Below are 24,212 nucleotides of genomic sequence, written 5' to 3'. Positions count from 1 at the left end.
CTGCCTCACCCTCCCAAGTAGCTAGGATTACAGGCATGCGCCACCACGCCCAGCTAATTTTTTGTATTTTTAGTAGAGACCGAGTTTCTCCATGTTGGTAAGGCTGGTCTCAAACTCCCGACCTCAGGTGATCTGCCCACATTGGCCTCCCAAAGTGCTGGGATTATAGGCGTGAGCCACCATGCTCAGCCCCCTTTTTTTAAACATAAAAATACACCACCCGGCTGGGCGTAGTGGCTCACGCCTGTAATCCCAGCACTTTGGGAGGCCAACGTGGGTGGATCACGAGGTCAAGAGATAGAGACCATCCTGGCCAACATGGTGAAACCCCGTCTCAACTAAAAATACAAAAATTAGCTGGGCATGGTGGCGTACACCTACAGTACCAGCTACTCAGGAGGCTGAGGCAGGAGAATCGCTTGAACCCGGGAGGCTGAGGTTACAGTGAGCCGAGATCGTGCCACTGCACTCCAGCCTGGCGACAGAGCAAGACTCCATCTCAAAAAAAAAAAAAAAAGATACACCACACATATAAAATTAACACAAAAGTAGCAAATTATGACTATTAGCACTGGCAAATACTACTACTGCCAAAATAAACCATCATTATTGAGTGCTTACTATACAACAGTGATGACATAATTTATCCTCACAACAACTCAGAGATGGGAATCATCATTATCTCTGTTTTATAGATGAGGTCATTTAGAAAGGTTAATTTGCCTAAGGTCACATAGCTAGTGAATGGCAGAGCCAGGACTCCAGCTCAGGTTTTTAAGATGCCACAGTTAATAATCTTGGCTGGGCACAGTGGCTTTTGCCTGTAATCCCAGCACTTTGGGAGGCCGAGATGGGCAGATCACCTGAGGTCAGGTGTTCGAGACCAGTCTGGCCAACATGGCAAAACTCCATCTCTACTAAAAATACAAAAATTAGCCGTGGCGGTGGCAGGCGCTTGTAATTCCAGCTACTCAGGCGGCTGAAACACAATAATCGCTTGAAGCCGGGAGGCGGAGGGTGCAGTGAGCCGAGATTGTGCCACTGCACTCCAGCCTGGGCAACAGAGTGAGACTCTGTCTCAAAAAAAATTTTTTTTAAAGATGCCACAGTTAATAATCTTAATCCCAAAATTATATTCCCTTAAATTTTACCATTGGTGTTTTAAAACAGGGAAAAAATAAGTCTACTTTTCCAAAAAGACAAACAAACAAACAAAAAACCGACATACATGTGCAGAACATGTAGGTTTGTTACACAGGTGTATGTGTGCCATGGTGGTTTGCTACACCTGTTGACCCATCCTCTAAGTTCCCTCCCCTCGACCTCCACCCCCCAACAGACCACAGTGTGTGTTGTTCCCCTCCCTGTGTCCATGTGTTCTCATTGTTCAACTTCCACTTAGGAGTGAGAACATGCGGTGTTTGGTTTTCTGTTTCTGTGTGAGTTTGCTGAGGATAATGGCTTCCAGCTTCATCCATGTCCCTGCAAAGGACATGATTGCATTCCTTTTTATGGCTGCATAGTATTCCATGGTGTATATGTGCCACATTTTATTTATCCAGTCTATCACTGATGGACATCTGGGTTGGTTCCAAGTCTTTGCTATTGTGAATAGTGCTGCAATAAACATACGTGTGAACGTGTCTTTAGAGCAGAATGATTTATATTCCTTTGGGTACATACCCAGTAATGGGACTGCTGGGTCAAATGGTATTTCTGGTTCTAGATCCTTGAGGAATCACCACACTGTCTTCCACAATGGTTGAACTAATTTACATTCTCACAAACAGTTAAAAGTGTTCCTATTTCTCCACAGCCTCGCCAGCATCTATTGTTTCCTGACTTTTTAATAATTGCCATTCTGACTGGCATGAGATGGTATCTCATTGTGGTTTTGATTTGCATTTCTCTGATGATCAATGAAACGATGTCGAGCTTTTTTTCATGTTTTTTGGCCACATTTGTCTTCTTTTGAAAAGTGGGTCTGTTCTATCACTAAAGATTAGTTTTGTGTTTTTGCTCATCCCAGAAATTCATATAAATTGAATAATATATGTACTTACGACATAAAGCAATCATATAGTATGAGTTTTTTCTCTCAGCATGCGTTTGAGATTTATCTGCATTGTTTTACTTATTAGTAGTTCCACTCCTTTTTACTGCTGAGTAATATTCCATTGTATAAATCAATGACAATTTGTATATGCATTCATCTGTTAATGGACATTTGGACTGTTTCCAGTTTGGAACTATGATGAATAATTCTACTATAAACTGCTATAAATATTTAGGTTCAAGTTTTTTCTGAAAATATATTTTTCATTTCTTTTGAGTAAATATCTAAAAGGAGATCTTGCAATTCCTTCTAGGTGAATCACATGGTAAGTTTATTTTTAATTTTGCATGAAACTGCTAAACTATTTCCCAACTTAACTGTAGCGTTTTATACACCCACCAGCAATGTATGAGAGTTCCAGCTGCTCCACAGCCTCACCAACAATTGGTATTGTCAGTCTTCTGTTGGTCTTTTTAACTCCAGCCATTCTAGTGTATGTGAAGTGATATCTCATTGTGTTTTTAATTTGCAATTCCCAGATGATTAATGACTCTAGCCTCTGTTCATGTGCATATTGTCTATCTGTATATCTTCCTTTGACAAGTTCCTGTTAAAGTCTCTGTCATTTTTTTTTTCTTTTAAAAATACCTGGTTTGGCCGGGTGTGGTGGCTCATGCCTGTAATCCCAGCACTTTGGGAGGCCGAAGCGGGCGGACCATGAGGTCAGGAGATCGAGATCATCCTGGCTAACATGGTGAAACCCTGTCTCAACTAAAAATACAAAAAATTAGCCGGGCGTGGTGGCGGGCGCCCGTAGTCCTGGCTACTCTGGAGGCTGAGGCAGGAGAATGGTGTGAACCCGGGAAGCGGAGCTTGCAGTGAGCCGAGATCGCATCACTGCACTCCAGCCTGGGAGACAGAGCGAGACTCTGTCTCAAGGGAAAAAAAAAAAACGGGTTTACAGTCTTACTTAATTGGATGAATTCGTTACATGTACTGCAAAGTTACCCGTCACTTATAACATCTTAAAAGACTCACTAGGGTTTTGGGACCCCAAACTACTAGCACTTCTTTATGTGACTCTTCCTGATCAAAGAATTCCCTCTGGCACTTATGGGCATTCACGGCACAAGCATGTAAAAATATCAACATCAAATATACATCGGCAATGATAATCACAACAACACACAACAAAGGGCTCCACTCACAATGTCACACTAGCTTTCTTCCCCAAATCCCAAGAGTTGAATCTGGATACTCCATCCCCACCGAATGATGATTTAGTTCCTATATCCAACAGAACCATAAAAGTTTGACTCCTTCCTCTCCCTGAAGTTCTTCCAGCATATTTAGACATATGGGTATGGTCTTTGGTCCCCCTAAGGACACACAGACATCAGCCCAACCCCTTTTAATCTTTCTCTTTAAAGCACCTGAAATTAAAGAGTAGGAGGAGGGAGAGGTCAGGCCACAGAGCAAGACTGTGGCTCCACAGCAATAAGCAAAGCTTGCATTTACTTTCATTTTCAAGCATTAACCCTTGCAGCTCAACCAAACTTCTAAGGTTTTGAATCCACCTAAAAGCTCTATATCCCTATTGTGGACACCATATGTTCTGCTTTGAGGGCTCCTTAACTCAGCAGCTATAGCCACACTGCCTTTCAGCAGAGCAGGGGCCATGAAGTTGAGTGTACAACAACCAAAGCACCATTCAGGTGGTATGTTTCAATCCTGCCTCTCAACTAAGCCTCTAAATTATTCATTAACAGGTAGAACAGTGGAGGACTTTCACTCTCCCTATCCCCACTGCCCTTGCCCACCACCTGGGTAAGACCATTCACTAACAGATGCCAGAGAGAATTTTTTTATCTCCTAACCTAGCTCAAGAGGCTCTCATCCTTCCTCTTTCAGAATGCCATGCCTGTCAGTACCCCATCCTCATGGCCAAAACTATCAAGAACTGTGAGAGGTCTGAGACTTCCTACTCTCTTTGAAAGCTAATAAAGTAGCCTAGTACTCTTCCATGGATACCGGCAGAAGACACAGTAGTCCTGTGTCAGAGACAAAAGGACTGTTGACCCACAGTACAGCAAGAAACATGAGCATAATGTGTGTATCAGTTCCCCCATATCCCCCAAGTCCCGCAGGGAAGACACAGGGGGGTCCAGGTAGATGCCGCACATGCAGTAGGTTTGCATCATAGCTGAGGAACCCTGAGCTTAGGGAACCCAAATCTTTTTTTGTTGTTGTTGTTTTGAGACAGAGTCTCTCTCAGTTGCCCATGCTGGAATGCAGTGGCGCGATCTCCGCTCACTGCAAGCTCTGCCTCCCAGGTTCATGCCATTCTCCTGCCTCAGCCTCCTGAGTAGCTGGGACTACCGGCGCCCGCCACCACGCCCGGCTAATTTTTTGTATTTTTAGTAGAGGCAGGGTTTCACTATGTTAGCCAGGATGGTCTCGATCTCCTGACCTCGTGATCCGCCCGCCTCGGCCTCCCAAAGTGCTGGGATTACAGACGTGCGCCACCGCGCCCAGCCAGGGAACCCAAAGCAAACCTGCTCTTTGCCCAGAGGCAGATATTGTCTTTATTATACTGGACAATAAGCAAATCTGCCCTTTGCTACAGAGGGAGATGCTGTATCATCCTAGGCTGTTTGCTATACAGATATCATTGAAAAGATCATTTAAAACAAAAGGGCTGTCACTGCCTCACTGGTAAGAGGTACAGAAATGCAAGGACCCATGGAAAAGCCAGGTGCAATGGCGTGCACCTGTAGTCCCAGCTATTCAGGAGAATGAAATGGGAGGATTGCTTGATGCCAGAAGTTCAAGGCTGCAGTGCACCACTGTACTGCAGCCTGGGCAACACAGTGAGAGCCTGTCTCTTAAGGGAAAAAAAAAAAACAAAAAACCCATGGAGAATTGTCTCCCAAATAACTATATCTTATTTATGTTAGCAATGTTGTGCACTTTAAGTATATAGGTCTTATACGTATTTTGTTAAATTTATCCTTAAGTATTTCATGGTTTTTTGATGCTGTTATAAATGGCGCTTTTTTCCGTTTTCCAATTGTTTACGAGTATGTACAAATAAAATTGATTTTTGTATACTGTGCATGTATCCTACAACCCAGCTAAACTCACTTGTTAATTCTGATAGTTTTTCAGTATAGATTCCTTACGAATTTCTACAAATACAGTCCATGTTGTCTGTAACATCTTTATTTCCTCCTTTCCAATCTGCATGTTTTATATTTCTTTTCCCTTACTACACCTTGCTGGGACCTCCAGTAAAATGTTGACTAAAAGTGGTGACAGCAGACATCCTTGCCCTGTTCCTAATTTTATCTGTTAGTTATAGGTTTCCACAGATTTTCTTTACCAGGTTGAGAAAGTTTACTTCTTTCCCAATTTGATGAGGTTTTTTAAAAAATCATAAAAGGATGTTTAATTCTATCATATGCTTTTTCTGTAACTAGTGAATCGTATGGCTTTTCTTTTAGTCTGTGAATTATATTAATTTTTGATTACATTAATTTAGCATTCCTGATATAAACCCCACTTGATCACATCTTATAATTTATATATATATTGCTAAATTACATTGTGCTAATATTTTGTTAAACATTTTTGTTATGTTCATGAGTGATATTGATCTGTAGTTTTCTTTTCATTTTATAGTGTCTGCCTGGAGACAATGCTAGCTAATAAAATGAACTGGAGTGTGTTCTTATTTTTCAGGAAAAGTTTGCACAGAATTGTCTCTATTTCCTCCTTAAATATTTGCTAAAATTCACCAGTAAAACCATCTAGATATAAAGCTTCCTTGTGGGAAGGTTTTTAAATATAAATTCACTCTCTTTAGCAGATGCAGGGCTATTCAGATATCTTTCTTCCCAAGTAACCTGGGATACTTGATAGTTTGTGTCTTTGAAGGAATTTGTCTATTTCCTCTAAGCTGCCAAATGTATTAGCATAAAATTACATGTAATATTCTTTTAATATCTGCAGGATCTGTAGAAATGTCCTCTCTTCATTCCTCATAGTGGTAAATTGTCTTCTCTCCTTTCATTCTTGATTAGCTAGAGATTTATCCATTTTATTGACCTTTACAAAGAACCATTTTTGGACCAGGCATGGTGGCTCACACCTGTAATCTCAGAACTTTGAGAGGTTAAGATGGCTCACTTGTGGCCACAGGTTTGAGACCAGTCTGGACAACATATCAAGACCCCACCTCAACAAAATAAAGATAAAAATTAGCTGGGTGTGGTAGGGCCTGCTTGTAGTCCTAGCTCACACTCCCTTGACTTGGAGGCTGCAGCAAGCAAACCACGACACAGTGGCATGAACATGTTTCACTGAAGCATCAAATTCCCAGGCTCAAGCAATCCTCCTGCCGCAGCCCTGCAAGTAGCTGGGACCACAGGCATGCACCACAATGCCTGGCTTTTGTTTTGTAGAAATGAGGTTTCACCACGTTGCCTAGGCTGGTCTCAAACTCCTGAGCTCAAGTGATCTGCCCAGCTTGGCCTCTCAGCATGCACCACTGTGCCTGGCCCATTTTTTATTTAATTAACTATTATTTTTACCTCTTTCCTTCTGTTTGATTTATTCTTCTTTTCCCAGAATCTGTTTTTTTTTTTTTTTTTTTTTTTTTTTTTTTTTGAGATGGAGTTTCATTCTTGTTGCCCAGGCTGAAGTGCAACGGCGCAATCTCGGCTCACCACAACCTCCGCCACCCGGGTTCAAGCGAGTCTCCTGCCTCAGCCTCCCAAGTAGCTGGGATTATAGGCATGTGCCACCACGCCTGGCTAATTTTTTGTATTTTTAGTAGAGACAGGGTTTCTCCATGTTGGTCAAGCTGGTCTCAAACTCCACACCTCAGGTGATCCGCCTGCCTCGGCCTCCCAAAGTGCCGGGATTACAGGGGTGAGCCACTGCGCCTACCCGCCTAGAATCTTAAGAAGGAAGCACAGATCAGTGTTCATCAAACTACTAAATCATGACAATGGTCTTTATATATTGCTTCCCACCTAAGAATGGTTGTTTGTTTGTTTGTTTTTGAGACAGAGCCTTGCTCTGTCACCCAGGCTGGAGTGCAGTGGTGCGATCTTGGCTCACTGCAACCTCTGCGCCCCGGGTTCAAGTGACTCTCCTGCCTCAGCCTCCCAAGTAGCTGGGATTAGAGGCGCATGCCACCATGCTGGCTACTTTTGTATTTTTAGTAGAGATGGGGTTTCACCATGTTGGTCAGGCTGGTCTTGAACTTCTGATCTCAACTGATCCACCCGCCTCAGCCTCCCAAAGTGCTGGGATTACAGGCATGAGCCACTGCGCCCGGCCTGATATTTACATTTTTAAATGGTTGGGGTGAGGGAGAATATGTGACAGACTTACATGACTTACAAAGCCTCAAATATTTGCTACCTGGACCTTTACAGAAAAAGTCTGTCAACTCCTCGTTTAAATGATTGATTGATTTTAAAACTTTCTTCTTTTTTATAGTAAGCCTTTAATATGAAAACTTTTCCCCAAAGCTGCTTTAGATGTATTCCATTAATTTCAATATGTTTTTATTTATTTTTTATTTTATTTTATTTATTTATTTTTTTTTTTTTGAGATGGAGTCTCGCTCTGTTGCCCAGGCTGGAGTGCAGTGGCACGATCTCAGCTAACTGCAAGCTCTGCCTCCCAGGTTCACGCCATTCTCCTGCCTCAGCCTCCCAAGCAGCCGGGACTACAGGCGCCCACCACCACACCCAGCTAATTTTTTGTATTTTTAGTAGAGACGGGGTTTCACCGTGTTAGCCAGGATGGTCTCGATCTCCTGACCTCGTGAACCGCCTGCCTCGGCCTCCCAAAGTGCTGGGATTACAGGCGTGAGCCACCACGCCCGGCCTCAATATGTTTTTATTATCATTCACTTCAAATGTTTTCTAATATTGCTTGTGATTTCATCTGACACATGGTTAATAAAGTGTGCCATTTAATTCCCAAGCACTTGGAGATTTTCTAGCTATGCTATTATTATTGATTACTAATTTAATTATAGTATTGTCAGAGAACATAATACTCTGCAACATTCTCATTTGAAATTAGAGACTTATATTTTGACTCAGTATATTGTCTCTTGGTGAATGTTCCTTGTGCATTTGAAAAGAATTTTTACTTTTTTTTAGTTTTTTGGGGTTTTTTTTGAGACAGAGTCTCACTCTGTCACCCAGGCTGGAGTGCAGTGATGCAATCTGGGCTGACTGCAACCTCCATCTCCCTGGTTCACACAATTCCACTGCCTCAGCCTCCCAAGCAGCTGGGATTACAGGTGCATGGCACCACGCCCAGTTACTTTTTTTGTATTTTTAGTAGACGGGGTTTTGCCATGTTGGTCAGACTGGTCTTGAACTCCTGAACTCAGGCAATCCGCCCTCCTCAGCCTCCCGAAGTGCTGGGATTACAGGCGAGAGCCACCGCACCTGGCCAAGAACATTTTTTTCTTAATAGTTGCTGAGGGTAGTATTCTATTTATGTCAGTTAGCAAAAGCTGGTTTATAGTGTTATTCAGATCCTTGATATCCTTAATAAATTTTTAGGCTGTTAAAATTCCCAAATATGATGGTGGATTTGTCCATGTCTCCTCTTCTGCACATTTTTGCTTCATATATTTTGAAGTTCTGTTGTCAGAAAAACATAGATTTTTACCTGTCCTGTTAAAAGACACTGAAAATTACAGGAGTGGGACTCGCCCTATGAACTAGGAGCAAAGTCCTAACTTCTAACAAGAAAAGCTCTGGGCCGGGTTCAGTGGCTCACAACTGTAATCCCAACACTCTGGGAGGCCGAGGCAAGAGGACTGCTTAAGTCCAGGAGTTGGAGACCAGCCTGGGCATAACATGGTAAGATCCTCTTCTCTACAAAAAAATAATTTTTAACAATTAGCCGGGCATGGTGGAGCATGTCTAAAGTCCTAGCTACTCGAGAGGCTGAGACAGGAGGAAAGTGTAATCTCAGAAGGTCAGGAGTTCAAGACCAGCCTGGCCAACATAGTGAAACCACGTCTCCACTAAAACTACAAAAATCAGCTGGGCGTGGTGCTGTATGCCTGTAGTCCTGGCTACTCAGGAGGCTAAGGCAGGAGAATTGCTTGAACCCAGGAGGTGGAGGGTGCAGTGAGCAGAGATAGCGGCATTGCACTCCAACTCTGGCAACAGTGTGAGACTCTGTCTCAAAGACAAGACAAGACAAGACAAGACAAGAAAGAGAATCTGAGTGTTTAGTTGACCTTTGAACAACAGGGTCCACTTACACACATTTTTTTTCCATAAATATATTAAATATTTTTTGGAAATTTGTGGCAATTTGAAAAAACTTGCTGATGAACCATGTCACCACTTAGAAATATCAAAAAGATTTAAGAAAAAGTTTGATATGTCATGAATGCATAAAACATATGTAAACATTGTTTTTTAATTTACTACCATAAAATATATAAATTATAAAAAGTTAAAATGTATAAAAACTTACCCACACAAACACATTGTATCATTTGCAGTGGAGAGAAATGTAAACAAAGATGCACTATTAAATCAAAACCACGAAAAAGTAACTGTAGTACATACTATACTATTGTAACATTTTTGTAGCCACCTCCTGTTGTTACTGTGGTGAGCTCAAATGTTGCCACTAATTGTCTGTTTCCACATAAGCAGTTCCTCCCTCCAGTAAATTGTGTATTGCAGTAAAAGGTGATCTCCCATATTTTTCATCGTGCTTAGTGCAATACTGTAAAACTTGAATAACACTAGGAGACCCATATGAAGTGCCACTAATGATGCTGGAAGTGCTCCCAAGAAGCAGAGAAAAGTATGACATTACAAGCAAAAATTTAACTGCTTGATATGTACTATAGATTGAGGTCTACAGCTGCAGTTGCCCAACATTTCAAGATAAATGAATCCAGTGTAAAGACCATTATAAAAAAGGAAATCTGTTAAGACATCACTGCAGTTGCACCAGCAGATACAAAAACCTTGCACTTTTAGCAAAATATTTTTTTGTCTAACATTGAAAATGCAGCCTTTGGCCAGGTGTGGCCAAAGTGCTGGGATTTGGCTCATGCCTATAATCCCAGCACTTTGGGAGGATGAGGCAGGCAGATCATTTGAGATCAGGAGTTTTAGACCAGCCTGGCCAATACGGTAAAACCCCATCTCTACCAAAAAATACAAAAATTGGCTGTGTATGGTGGTACGTGCCTGTGGTCCCAGCTACTTGGGAGGCAGAGGTGGGAGAATAGCTTGAACCCGGGAGGTGGAGGCTCTAGTGAGCTGAGATTGCACCGCACTCCAGCCTAGGTGATAGAGTGAGACTGTCTCAAAACAAAACAAAACAAAAAAAAGGTCAAGAAAACAGGAGAAGCAGCTTCTGGTGACCAAGAATTCCCAGGTGCCATTAAGAAAATCATTGAGGAGAATGGATATATGCCCAAACAGGTTTTTTGTTTTGTTGTTTTTTGAGACAGGGTCTCATTCTGTCACCCAGACTGGAGTGCAGTGGCATAATCAGAGCTTACTGCAGCCTTGACCTCCTGGGCTCAAGTGATCCTCATACCTCAGCCTCCTGAGTAGCTGGGACCACAGGTGCATGCCACCACATCTGGCTAAATTTTTAAAATTTTTATAGAGATAGGGTCTCATTATGTTGCCCAGGCTGGTCTCGAACTCCTAGGCTCAAGTGATCCTCCTGCCTCAGCTCTCCAAAGTGCTAGGATTACAGGTATGAGCCACCATGCCCAGCCCAAACAGGTTTTCGATGCGGATGAAAGTGCCTTATTCTGGAAAAGAATGCCATAAAAGACATTTATTAGTAAGGAAGAGAAGGCAGCACCAGAATTTTTAAGGCAGGAAAGGATAGGCTAAGTCTATTGTTTTGTGCAAATGTAGTTGGGTTCATGATCAGAACTGCCCTTATCTATTAAGCTGCTAAACCCTGAGCCTTGAAGGGAAAGGATAAACACCAGTTGCCACTCTTTCAAATGTACAACAAGAAGGCCTGGACAATGAAAACTCTTTTTCTGGATTGGGTCCATCAGTGTTTTGTCCCTGGAGACAGAAGTACCTTGCCAGTAAGGAACTGCCTTTTAAAATTCCTTTGATATTGGACAATGCTCCCAGCCACTCAGAACACCATGTGTTCAACACCGAAGGCATCAACATGGTCTACTTGCCCCCAAATACAGCATCTTTAATTTGGCCTCTAAGGCCCTTTAAGGCTCATTATATATGGTACTCTATGGAATGAACATCAAGTCTATGGAAGAGAACCCAGTTGAGAGAACATTATGAAAATCAGAAAGGATTACACCACTGAAGATGCCGTCATTGTTATAGACAAAGCCATGAAAGCCATCAAGCCCAAGGCAATAAATTCTTTTTTTGTTTTGTTTTGTTTTTTTGTAGATGGAGTCTCACTTTGTCCCCCAGGGTGAAGTGCAGTGGCACAATCTGAATCTCGGTTCACTGCAACCTCTGCCTCCCAGGTTCAACTGATTCTCCTGCCTCAGCCTCCCAAATAGCTGGGATTAAAGGCACGCGCCACCACACCCAGCTAATTTTTGTATTTTTAGTAGCGACAGGGTTCTGCCATGTTGGCCAGGCTGGGCTCAAATTCCTAACCTCAGGTGATCCGCCCACCTTGGCCTCCCAAAGTGCTGGGATTACAGGCAAAGCCTCCAGGCCCGGCCCAAAAGCAATAAATTCTTACAGAGAAAACTGCCTCTAGACATTGTGCACGACTTCACAGGATTTACAACATAACCAATGAAGAAAATCATGAAATAAATGGTGGATATGACAAAAATGGTGAGAGGTGAAGGGTTTCAAGATATGCGTCTTGGGTAAGGCACAGTGGCTCATGCCTGTAATCCCAACACTTCGGGAGGCCAAGGTGAGGGGATCACTTGAGCCCAGCAGTTTGAGAGCAACCTGGGCAACCTAGTGAGACCCCAACTCTACAAAAAATTTAAAAGTTAGCCAGATGTGGTGGTGTGCACCTGTAGTCCCAGCTACTCAGGAGGCTGAGGTGGAAGGATCACTTGAGCCCAGGAGGTCAAGGATGCTGTGAGCTATGATCACACCACTTCACTCCAGCCTGAGCAGGAGTGAAATCCTGCCAAAAAGAAAAGAAAAAGAAAAAGAAAGGATCTTGGAGAAATTCAAGAGCTAACAGATACCATACCAGAGGAATTAACGGGGGACAACTTGATGGAGATGACTGCTTCTGAACTAGTGCCAGACAATGAGAAAGAAGATGTAGAAGAAGCACAGAAAACAAATTGACAGTAGACGATCGGCATTATTCAAGACTGCTTTTGACGTGGACCCTTCTACCATACACACAATGAAGCTAAAGCAAACAGTGAAAAAAGGCTTGCTACCATAGGGAAATATTGTTAGAGAAATCAAGCACAGTGGTGCACGCCTTTAATCCCAGCTACTTGGGAGACTGAGGCAGGAGGATCGCCTGAGCCCAGGCGGAGTTCAAGACCAGCAACATAGCAAGACATCACCTCTTTAAAAAAAAAAAAAAAAAAAAAAAAAAAAAAAAAGTGAGGGTGAGGGAGGAAGGAAGGAAGGAGAGAAGGAAGGAGGGATAGAAGGAAGGAAGGGAGGAGGGGAGGGAGGAAGGGAGGGAAGGAGGGAGGAAGGGAGGGAGGAAGGGAGGGAAGGAGGGAGGGAGGGAGGCAGGGAGGGGAGGAGGGAGGGAGGGAAAAAAAGTCAGACAGAAATTACAATGTATTTCCATAAAGTTACATCAAGTGTCCCTGCCTCTCCTGTCTCCTCATCTACCTTCTCCACCTCTTCTGCCTCTGACACTCCAGACAGCAAGACCCATCGCTGCTCTTCCTCGATCCACTTCAGTTCATGAACAGTAACTATATTTTCTCTCCCTTACAGTTTTTGTAATAACATTTTTTCTCTAGCATACTTTATTGTAATAATATGCTACGTAATAAATACATAAAATATGTGTTAATCAACTATGTTATCAGTAAGGCTTGGACAACAAGTTTTTGGGGATTCAAAAGTCATATGTGGATGTGGATATGACTGCTTGGGGTTGGTGTCCCTAATTCCCATGTTGTTCAAGGGTCAACTGTATTTTTTGTACCTAGAGCTTACTACCAGCATTAACTGGTTAACTATACCACTTAGATTTTAGCTTTTCTTTTTGTGTGTGAGATGGAGTCTTGCTCTGTCACCCAGGTTGGAGTGCAGTGGCACGATCTCTGCTCACTGCAACCTCCACCTCCCAAGTTTCAGTGATTCTCCCGCCTCAGCCGCCTGAATAGCTGGGATTACAGATGTATGCCACCACGCTAGACTGATTTTTTGTATTTTTAGTAGACATGGGATTTCACCATGTTGGCCAGGCTGGTCTTGAACTCCTGACCTCTAATGATCCACCCACCTCGGTCTCCCAAAGTGCTGGGATTAAAGGTGTAAGCCACCTCGCTTGGCCAGATTTTAGCTTTTATTTCTAAAATCAAACATCAACTAAAAAACCAGTTATAGAACTACATTTCTCAAACTAAACTGAGAGCAGTAGACTATAACCCATGAGTTCTGATGAAGGTTTGAAAGGTTTGTATTTCCCAGAGAAGACTGGTATGGCCCCTGTGCAAGGACGACATGCAAATTTGTGAAGTGTTCCATGAAAAAAACAAATTAAATACATAAATTGTTTTTTGAGACAGAGTCTCACTCTGTTGCCCAGGCTGGAATGCAGTGGCGCAATCTTGGCTTATAGCAACCTCCACCTGGGGGCTCAAGTTATCCTCCCACCTCAGCCACTGGAGTAGCTGGGACTACAGGTGTGCGCCACCACAACTAGCTAATTTGTCTCGTTTTTCTAGAGACAGGGTCTCGCCATATTGCCCAGGCTAGTCTCAAACTCCTGAGCTCAAGCCATCCACCCACCTCGGCCTCACAGAGTGCTGGAATTATAGGCGTGAGCTACCGCACCCAGCCTAAATTTTTTTAAAAAAAGAAAGGTTTGTATTTTCATTTCAATAGTATTTTTATAAAGTACATTCTGGATCATTTGAATAACCACATCACATCCAAAATCAATGTACAATAATTCATATGAGCTAAAGAAAAAGGCACAAAATGGACTTATAAAATAAATGACATATTTATGCCAAATAAAAGCCAAACCACTTAACCTGAGATTTAAGAAGGAAAGCCTTGCAGCATTCAAACACAGAAGAGTGGCGTAGAAATTGAGTCATCATAGGATATAGAGTATGTAGAAAACAGGCCGGGTGCAGTGGCTCACACCTGCAATCCCAGCACTTGCAGAGGCTGAGGGGGACAGATTGCGAGGTCAGGAGTTCGAGACCAGCCTGGCCAATATAGTGAAACCCCGTCTCTACTAAAAATACAAAAAAATTAGCCAGGCATGGTGGCGGGCGCCTGTAGTCCCAGCTACTTGGGAGGCTGCAGCAGGAAAATCACTTGAACCTGGGAGGCAGAGGTTGCAGCGAGCCAAGATCGCGCCACTGTACTCCAGTGTGGGTGACAGAGTGAGACTCTGTCGGAAACTGGACAGGAAAGGACAGCACAGGACAGGAAAGGAAGAAAAAGAAAGAAACTGCACATCTGCACTAAGGCAGAACCTAGTATACTCACTATGGAAAGAAACATATTTTTGTTTTGTTTTGTATTGAGACTGTCTTGCTCTGTCATCAGGCTACAGTGCAACGCCAAGATCATGGCTCACTGCAGTCTTGGACACCCAGGCTCAAGTGATCCTCCCACCTCAGCCTCCCGAGTAGCTGGGACTACAGAACAGGCACAAGCCATCACACTCTGGCCAATTTTCTTTATATTTGTTGTAGAGACAAGGTCTTGCTACGTCACCCAGGCTGGTCTTGAACTTGTGGACACAAGTTTTCCCCCCATTTTGGACTCCTAAAGTGCTGGGATTACAGGTGTGAGCCACTGTGCCTGACCTAAAGACTGTTTAAGCAAAACAACATCACCTAAGTTTAATTATTTTACATTGGTTTTACAGTTTTGTTTATACTAGATTCATAAATTTACTTTTTGTTCATTTGTTTTTGAGACAGAGTCTGGCTCTGTCGCCCAGGCTGGAGTGCAGTGGCACAATCTCAGCTCTCTGCAACCTCTGCCTTCCAGGTTCAAACGATTCTCCCGCCTCAGCCTCCGAAGTAGCTGGCATTTTCGTACAGGAACCCACCACCACGCCCAGTTCATGTTTGTATCTTTTAGTAGAGATGAGGTTTTGCCATGTTGGCCAGGCTGGTCTCGAACTCCTGACCTCAGATGATCAGCTCACCTTGGCCTCCCAAAGTGCTGGGATTACAGGCATGAGCCATCGCACCTGGCCTATAAATTTACTTTTGATTTATACTGGTTTTATATATTTGTATCTAGCTTAGAAAGTAAATATTTTAATATTTTAATAAAATAAGTTAGTAAATATTTTAATAAAATACTGGGGATTCACAATTTTTGTTTCCTTTAAAAGGGATCTGTAAATCGCTATTATTAAAAAATCAAAAAACAGGGTCCAGGCATGGTGACTCACGCTTGTAATCCCAACACTTTGGAGGACTAAGGCAGGCGGATCACTTGAGGCCAGGAGTTTGCGAACAGCCTGGCCAACATGGGGAAAGCCCGCCTCTACAAAAATTAGCTGGGCATGGTGGAGCGCACCTGTAGTCCCAACTACGCAGGGGGCTGAGCTAGGACAATCACTTGAACACGGGAGGCAGAGGTTGCAGTGAGTTGAAATCACACCACTGCACGCCAGCCTGGGCAACAGGGTGAGACTCCATCTCAGAAAAAAAAAAGTCAAAAAATAGATGCTGGAGAGGTCGTGGGAACACTTACACACTGTTGGTGAAAATGTAAATTAGTTCAGCCACTGTAGAAAGCAGCTTGGTGACTTCTCAAAGAATTTGAAAGAGAACTACCATTTGACCCAGCAATCACATTACTGGGTACATACCTAAAAGAAAATAAATGTTTACGCCAGAAAGACACATGCACCTGCATGGTCATCGCAGCACTACTCACAACATCAAAGACATGGAATCAAGCTGGGTGCCCATCAATGGTGACTGGATAAGGAAAATGTGGTACATATACAATATGAAATACTACGTAGCCATAAAAATGAAAGAAACCGCCGGGTGCGGTGGCTCATGCCTGTAATCCCAGCACTTTGGGAGGCCGAGGCAGGTGGATCACGAGGTCAGGAGATCAAGACCATCCTGGCTAACACGGTGAAACCCCATCTCTACTAAAAATACAAAAAAAATTAGCCGGGCCTGGTGGCGGGCGCCTGTAGTCCCAGCTACTGGGGAGGCTGAGGCAGGAGAACGGCCTGAACCTGGGAGGCGGAGCTTGCAGTGAGCCGAGATCGCGCCACTGCACTCCAGCCTGGGAGACAGAGCAAGACACCGTAAAAAAAAAAAAAAAAAAAAAAAAAAAGAAAGAAACCACGTCCTTTGCAGCAACATGGATGTAGCTGGAGGCCATTATCCTAAGCAAATTAACATAGAAACAGAAAACTAAATACCACAAATTCTCACTTATAAGTGGGAGCTAAACATTGGGTACTCATGAACATAAAGATGGCAACAATGGAAACTGAGGACTACTGGGGACATAGGGAGGGGGTCAAGGGTTGAAAAACTAACTATTGGCTGGGCACAGTGGCTCACACCTGTAACCCCAGCACTTTGGGAGGCTGAGGCGGGTGGATCACGAGGTCAGGAGATCAGGATCATCCCAGCTAACATGGTGAAACCCCATCTCTACTAAAAATACAAAAAATTAGCCAGACGTGATGGCATGCACCTGTAGTCCCAGCTACTCCGGAGGCTGAGACAGGAGAATAGCTCGGACCTGGGAGGCAGAAGTTACAGTGAGCCAAGATTGCACCACTGCAATCGACAGAGCGAGACTCCATCTCAAAAAAAAAAAAAAAAAAAAAAAGAATAAAAGAAAAACTATTGGATACTATGCTCAGTGCCTGGGTGACAGGACCATTCATACTGCAAACCTCAGCATCATGCAATATACCCAGGTAACAGAACTGCACATGTACCCCTTGAACCTAAAATAAAAGCTGGAAAAAAAGGTGAATTCCAAATTAGTCACATACCTTTAAAGTCTATGTTCAAGTATATAGTATTTAAATTTGAGCTTCTGCCACTCATATTTAAATGTATATGAAGTATCTGCTGCACTACTCCCATTCTATTTAGGTGAGCTTCCTTAACTTTGTAACTTACTTTCCATAAAGTCTTTGCTACACGATAATTACATGAATTTCACAATGTATTTCAAAGGGTGTGAATTAACACCATAATAAAAAAAAGAAATGGGCCAGGCATGATGGCTCACATCCTACCACTTTGGGAGGCTGAGGTTGGTGGATCACCTTAGGTCAGGAGTTCAAGACCAGCCTGGCCAACATGGTGAAACCCCATCTCTAGTAAAAATACAAAAAGTAGCCGGGCATGGTGGCGGGTGCCTGTAATCCCAGCTACTCAAGAGGCTGAGGCAAGAGAATCGCTTGAACCCAGGAGGTGGAGGCTGCAGTGAGCAGAGATCACACCACTACCCTCCAGCCTGGGCAACAGAATGAGACTCCGTCTCAAAAAATAAATACATAAAAATAAAATTTAAAAAAAGATTATATAATTGAGTGAAATAACAAATAAATGCTATTCATTTATTCACATACTCAAGGGATAGGCATTGTACCCAAGAATGAGAATAACACAGCCTATAAAACTGAACAAATATATAAAAATAAAAAAGGGAACTCTATATTATTCATGCTTATGATTAACATGATGGAAAAAACATGGAGATTCAAAATCAGAAAAGATCTGTTTCCAAATCATGGCTCTCCTAGTTGCTTATCACGTAATCCGAGTCAATAATAACATCTCTGAGCTTCAGTTTACTTACAGGGTTACTGTGAAGATAGTTATGAGGTATGCTGTAACTCAAAGTTATTTTCCTGTTTATCTAAATTAGCTTCTCCTTCTGATTTCCCTATTGTTTTACAGCATTCAATAGTCTACCAAATGGCCGGACGTGGTAGCTAACGCCTGTAATTCCAGCACTTTGGGAGGGTGAGTCAGGTAGATAGCCTGAGCTCAGGAGTTTGAGACCAGCCTGGCCAACATGGTGAAACCCTGTCTCTACCAAAAATACAAAAAATTAGCCGAGCGTGGTGGCCCATGCCTGTGGTCCCAGCTACTCATGAGGCTGAGGTGGGAGTATCTCTTGAGCCTGGGAGGCAGAGGTTGCAGTGAGCTGAGATCCACTGCACCCTCACCTGGGTGACAGAGTAAGACCCCATCTCATTAAAAAAAAAAAAAAAAATTTCTATCAAACACCAGGGCTTACGATTGTATGGTCGTTGACATCTCTTCTTTCCATAGAAATATTAATCTGTCATATATTATGCAGATTACACCTTCACCATGACTCTATCTGCCTGTAACCAATCGTGTCTAAATCTCTAAATCCTGAAGCCTACTATGGTGTTTTTACCTCCATCTCCTCTCACCTGTAATGCATTCTACATAAAAGCTATATGTACATGATTTATCTTCTGAAGTATATCTCTGAGGTTGTCATTCTCCTACACTAAGTTACATTTTCTGTAACTCTTAAGGCCTTTTGCAGCAAGGCCCCACTGAATAGATCCTTCCAACTTCACCTCCAGTGATTCTTAAACTGTAAGTTCCCTGAGGTAATGATATTGAGGTTATTTTATCCACTATCCCTAGCATACTATATGACACATAATAGACACCCAATAATAATGTTTGAAAAAGCAGTGAAAATCGGCCAGGCGCGGTGGCTCACGCCTGTAATCCCAGCACTTTGGGAGGCCGAGGCAGGTGGATCATGAGGTGAGGAGATCGAGTCCATCCTGGCTAACATGGTGAAACACCATCTCTACTAAAAATACAAAAAATTAGCCAGGTGCAGTCGTGGGCGCCTGTAGTCCCAGCTACTCAGGAGGCTGAGGCAGGAGAATGGCTGAACCCGGGAGGCGGAGCTTGCAGTGAGCTGAGATCTCACCACTGCCCTCTAGCCAGGGCAACACAGCGAAACTCTGTCTCGAAATAAAAAAAAAAAAAGAAAAAGTAGTGAAAATCTATAATACTCTTCCCCCCAAAAATGAACACTGGACTATCTCTGGTGGTATAATTCTTGCTTCATTTCTTTCTAACACATTTTTAATTATTAATACACAATTGTTCTAACCAGGACAATATGAAAACTGGTCTTTAAAGACAATCACAAAGAATCACAAAGAGACAATAGCCCTCTGTGATTAAAAGAAAGTCAATGAAAAAGCTTTTTAATCCCCCTATTTTAATTACTTTTAAAATTCTTAGTCTTGCTACTAAGTCAGCAGCTATAAGGCATGGGTTAAATAACTGCAACATAAAAACTGTAATTTTAAAAAGACAAAACCAAATACCTACTGAATAATACAGCATCAGACAAATTATTTTTAAAAAATAATCATTATCATTATCATTAAATCTTCTGAGTACCTCTCAGGTATTTGTCCTAAAAAATTTTTTGGGTCTCTTATTCTTCTAGTAAGTGAAAGCCAGACATCCAAACTATACACATCCATTCACACAAAATTTTTCCCCTCTAAGTACACTACAAAATTTGTGATAAATGACACACTATGGCATAGTGTGTTCACATATACTCTCTGTAGACAATTTGAATAAGGAAATAATATCACATATACTCTCTGAAGACAATTTGAATAAGGAAATTTAGGGCTAATCATAAACATTACCCATGGGCATTCCTCAAATACTAATCTCTCTGTTCATTATACACTCAATGTCATTGACTCAAAAAAGCTTGGGGAAAAGCATAGGGTCCAAATTAACAAACAAAAATTTTTTTGCCCAGCCTAAACATTTGTTTCACATATAACTTTTCCATAACACTAGTGTTGTGTGCAAGGACACCGACTCCTTAGGGATCTTTCAGCATAACCTAAAACTTACATGGGTCTTTAGATAACCTAATAAAACAGTGGCTGTTATAGTCAATCAATACAGCTCTCTAAACAAAGGGCTAGGCTAAACACTCCAGCATTTAGAAATAACAGAGGTCTCAATTTATCTTTACCAACTTAATGTACTCACAACAAATGCTTGCGTCACGCCATCACAACTCTCCCTAACAATGAAGGTAAAACTCAGGACCAAAAGAGAGCTCCTAAAGCTGTATTTCATTTGCATTATAAAATCTACCGCAAAATTTTTCATAACTTTACTCTCTGAATTCATGAACTAGAGTGGCGGGGGCAGGAGGGTGGGTATAGAGAAGAACTTCCCTGAAAAGCATGGGTATAAAATATGACTGACAGTATCTCAATTGTTATTTGCCAAATGGCAGGGGCAAAGAGGTTACTCTATGGATAACAGAGCATTAAAAATTTTTTTTCTAATTCTTACAAAACTGGTCCCTATTCTATAAAATGTGAACATCCACACCCCAACAAGTTACAGACTAGGATCTAAGACACAGACCTTAAATGCAGAATAAAATGCCAATGCTCTGCCTCCCTAAAGAAACATACAACCCCAAGAACTGCTGAACACCATCAAAGCAACACCCGCCAGAGTGGCTGTTTTAAAAATTGTATCAGGAAATCATGCTAAGTGCTAGCGGTTCCTCTAGGCCTCAGCAGCAGCCTTAGGTATAAGAGCAAACTGGAGCCCTCTTAACACTCAAAGAATAATGTTGATGTCATGACGAGGCTACTGATTCTTCGCACTCCGGACAAGTCATTCCTTGATCCACAGCGCAGTTCTTTCCCCACCCACCCCCATCCCCCCAAATAAAGAGATCTCCAGACAGAGAAGCCCTCGGGTACCCCCTCCTCCTCTACCTCCAGCGGCTGCCGCTTTCTCCTCCCTCGGGCTCCGAGGTGGGGGCTCCAGAAGGTCCTGGGCAATCCCGAGCCCCGGCGGGGCTTGTTTTGCCCGTGCACGATAGCTCTGGCCAACAGCTTCCTTTCCCAGTTTGTCCAAACTGGAGCGCTTCAGGGTACCCGGGGCCCGAGAAGGGAGCCGGGGTGGCGACGTCGCCGCCGCCGCCGCCTCTGGTATGTCAGGGGCCGGGATTGTATTTCGAAAGATCCGCCATTTTCACCTCGTCATCACCATCACAGCTCAGCAGCTTCCCCGACAGCCGGAGCCCGGGCCGCCGCCGCCGCCGCCGCCACCACCAGTAACCTCCCCCTTCCTCCTCCCCTCCCCGCCCGCCCCTCCCGGGAGGCGCACACCCACATATCCGGGGAAGCCTCCCGCCGCCCCGCCAACCTTCAAACGCACAAGGGCCGTGCAAGTGCACACCGGCTACGCCGAGACCTTTCACCCCCGGGCGGAGCACGGGCCCCCGCAGGGACGCCAAAGGAAGTCGCGCCACCTGCGGGGTCCCAAGTCCGGCATATTTTTGTTTGCAAGACCAAAAGCCATGCGGAGGGTGGCATAAGGACAATAAAGAACCCAAACTCTTTTATTTTCAGAGCAGCAACTTGAGAGAGATGGTGGAATGCGTTTTATTCACTGTGGCTATCTCAGGTACCAAAAACACTGTGAAGACCCTTAATGTCATTCACCAACTTTGACATTTTACCCCACCTGCGGAACTACTTTGACAGGATGAGCTATTTCCATATGCATGTTCGACCTTTGACACCTTTGTCAATTACAGGCAGCACTCCTCATGCAGGTGAGCTGGTCAAAACACTTCATTTTAAAAAATAAAGTTCTGAGCTGTCTTCCTCTCCAACTTAATTTTATCTGGTCATTTCTGTCCATGAACACTGTGACTTCCAATCTGTCATCGGTTTAAGACGTCAAAGCGCAACTAGATTTAAAATGTATTGAACTAATTGTAGAAACATTCATGAATGATCAATTTCTAAAATATTGAAAATATAACTCTAAGCTAAAAGTATTTGCCAAATGTTTTTAGGATCTAAGTCATCAAATTAAAAAAAAAAAAACCATCTGCTGCTGATATATTTGTTCAATACAGTGAAAATAAACAGCTTGCTTCAGAACAAGACCCTAGAGTTACCTACTAGGTAAGTGAGAGTTAACAGCTCCTGTCATCAGTCAGTTGAATAAGTAACCAAAAGAGAACAGAGATAATTCTTAATCATTTAAAAAATAACAAAACATAAGCTGCAAGGCTTCTTCTGAGACCAACACTTAAAAAAAAAAAAAAAAAGGAAACTGGCTGCCTTTGTCAATTTCAAAAAGAGTTAACCAACCAAAAACTTAATTCTTTATCATTCAACTACAATATAAGCTCTGGGCAAACTGAATTTCAAGGCTGCGAACAGGGCCACTCTACTGTCTAAGTTAGTGTAAGAAGATTAAGGTTGAAGTTGAAAAAGTCATTTCATTTCCCTACCTTGTTTCAATGGCAACTCCATATAAAAGTCGGTAGATTCAGCCTTCAACAAGGGCTGTCTACCACCCACCCCAATTGCTGTTTTTATATGCAGACTGCCAGATGCTGAGAGTGTAAAGTGTTATCAGTTACTTCATCTTTAAACTTCATTTCCCTACTGACGGCCCCGTCCATCCGCACTCTGCTTGGTTGTTTACCGTTGCTGTCCAAGCTAAGTCCCGGCCCGCTCCCTTCCCCCGTGCACCTCGGGAACATTATGACATTTGGCTGGTGGGCTTCGCGAGGAAAACGGACACGCACGAACAAGAGCCTATACAAAGGGGCATAGGAAGAACGCGGCGGCGGGCAGTAGGGAGAGGAGGGACTGGCACAAAATGACACAGCAGCAAAACCGGTTCCCAGAAACCCGGGGCAGCCACGGCCGGCTTGTTGGGTCGCGCAGTGTGCGTGTCAACAGCCGCGGGAGCCCTTCCTCCAGACCGCCAGGCAGGCGGCTGGCCGAGCGCTGGCCCTGCCGGGTGACAGCCACCCTCCCGGGAGCCGGCGGGAAGAGACGGAGCCCCGAGGATCCTCCGCCCCCCGCAGCCCAGGGAAGGGGCGCGGCTGACCCCGCTGGCGGGTTCCCGCTCCCCGCCAAGGCCCACCGGCCCGGGCTCCCGGAGGGAGCGGTCCAGCGCTCTCCGCCCGCGCAGCCACTCGCAGCGGGGGCCGGTTCCCCCTTCCCGCCCGCCCGCCCAGTAGCCCCCATCCCGGCGGCTGACACTCACCAAAGCCGGCGGCGCCGCCGCCTCCTAGTCGCGCGGCGCTCCCTGGGCTCCCAGCAGCAGCGGCGGCGGCGGCGCCTCCGAGACACAGACCAGGGTTTGTTCAAAATCACGCGCCCAGCGCCATTCCACCGCCGCATCCCATAATACGCCGGGCCCTCCCCGCCCGCGCGCCCCTCTCTGCCCGCCCCTGCGCTCAGCACCCCGCCCCACGGCCGGCTTCCTTCGCTCCGCCTCTTCCGCGGTGCCTCGCCCCTCCTCTTGGCAACCCGAGCCCGCGTTATTCCGCCCGGCTCCGCCGGGGCGCTACAGCTCCACGTGACTCCGAGTGGCGCCCGGTCAAAGTGATCGCACGGAATGTTCCATCCCACTGAAGCTGGTGGGGGGAGGACCCGCATCGCGCTGCTGTTGGGAAAGACCGTCCCTTCGTCTAGCTTTCCTTGTTAGGAAGTGTGAGCTGTAGGTGCGACTTCCAGGATATCCCGCTGTTTGATGTGCTTGAGTGAGGAGGTGATCAGTAGTCACAAATGCCAAGTCACTGTGTTTTTAGGCACTAATTTTGCAGGGGTCGCTAAAAAGCCCCAGGGAGATCATTGAGAGTTAAACTTATTTTGAAAGAGACCTTTTGTTTTTTTCTTGCAACACACAGCTAAGACTAACACAGTCAAAATTATTTGTATTTAATCACCTTTTATTTTTTCCCGCGATTTATATGATATCCAAATACGGAGTCGGATGACCAGACGCTGAGAGATCATTCTGAGGGGAAAAAGAAAAAATATTCTGAGAGATTATTAACTGCTGTGTGTGAGACAAGCACTACAGATATGAAAAAATAGAAAATACAAGAGTGTAAATGTAAGATGG

General features: G+C 44.0%; 1 protein-coding gene across 6 annotated transcripts in view; it reads right to left on the bottom strand.

The window, feature by feature from the left end:
- LIN54 (lin-54 DREAM MuvB core complex component) overlaps positions 1 to 23,498 on the bottom strand; it is an 87,052-nt gene extending 63,554 nt beyond the window's left edge. For 3 of the 6 annotated variants that reach the window (XM_015138392.3, XM_028848456.2, XM_015138395.3), the window contains exon 1: positions 23,349 to 23,498. The gene's annotated coding sequence lies outside the window, so the exon portion shown is untranslated. Of the gene's footprint in view, positions 1 to 21,046; positions 21,543 to 23,348 lie in introns of those variants that run through there. The other 3 variants (XM_015138391.3, XM_028848455.2, XM_015138394.3) reach the window with 2 other exon arrangements.
- Positions 23,499 to 24,212: the final 714 nt, after the last annotated feature.

Source organism: Macaca mulatta, chromosome 5, assembly GCF_049350105.2.
Source record: "Macaca mulatta isolate MMU2019108-1 chromosome 5, T2T-MMU8v2.0, whole genome shotgun sequence".
Lineage (NCBI taxonomy): Eukaryota > Metazoa > Chordata > Mammalia > Primates > Cercopithecidae > Macaca > Macaca mulatta.
This window is presented reverse-complemented; position numbering and strand designations above follow the sequence as displayed.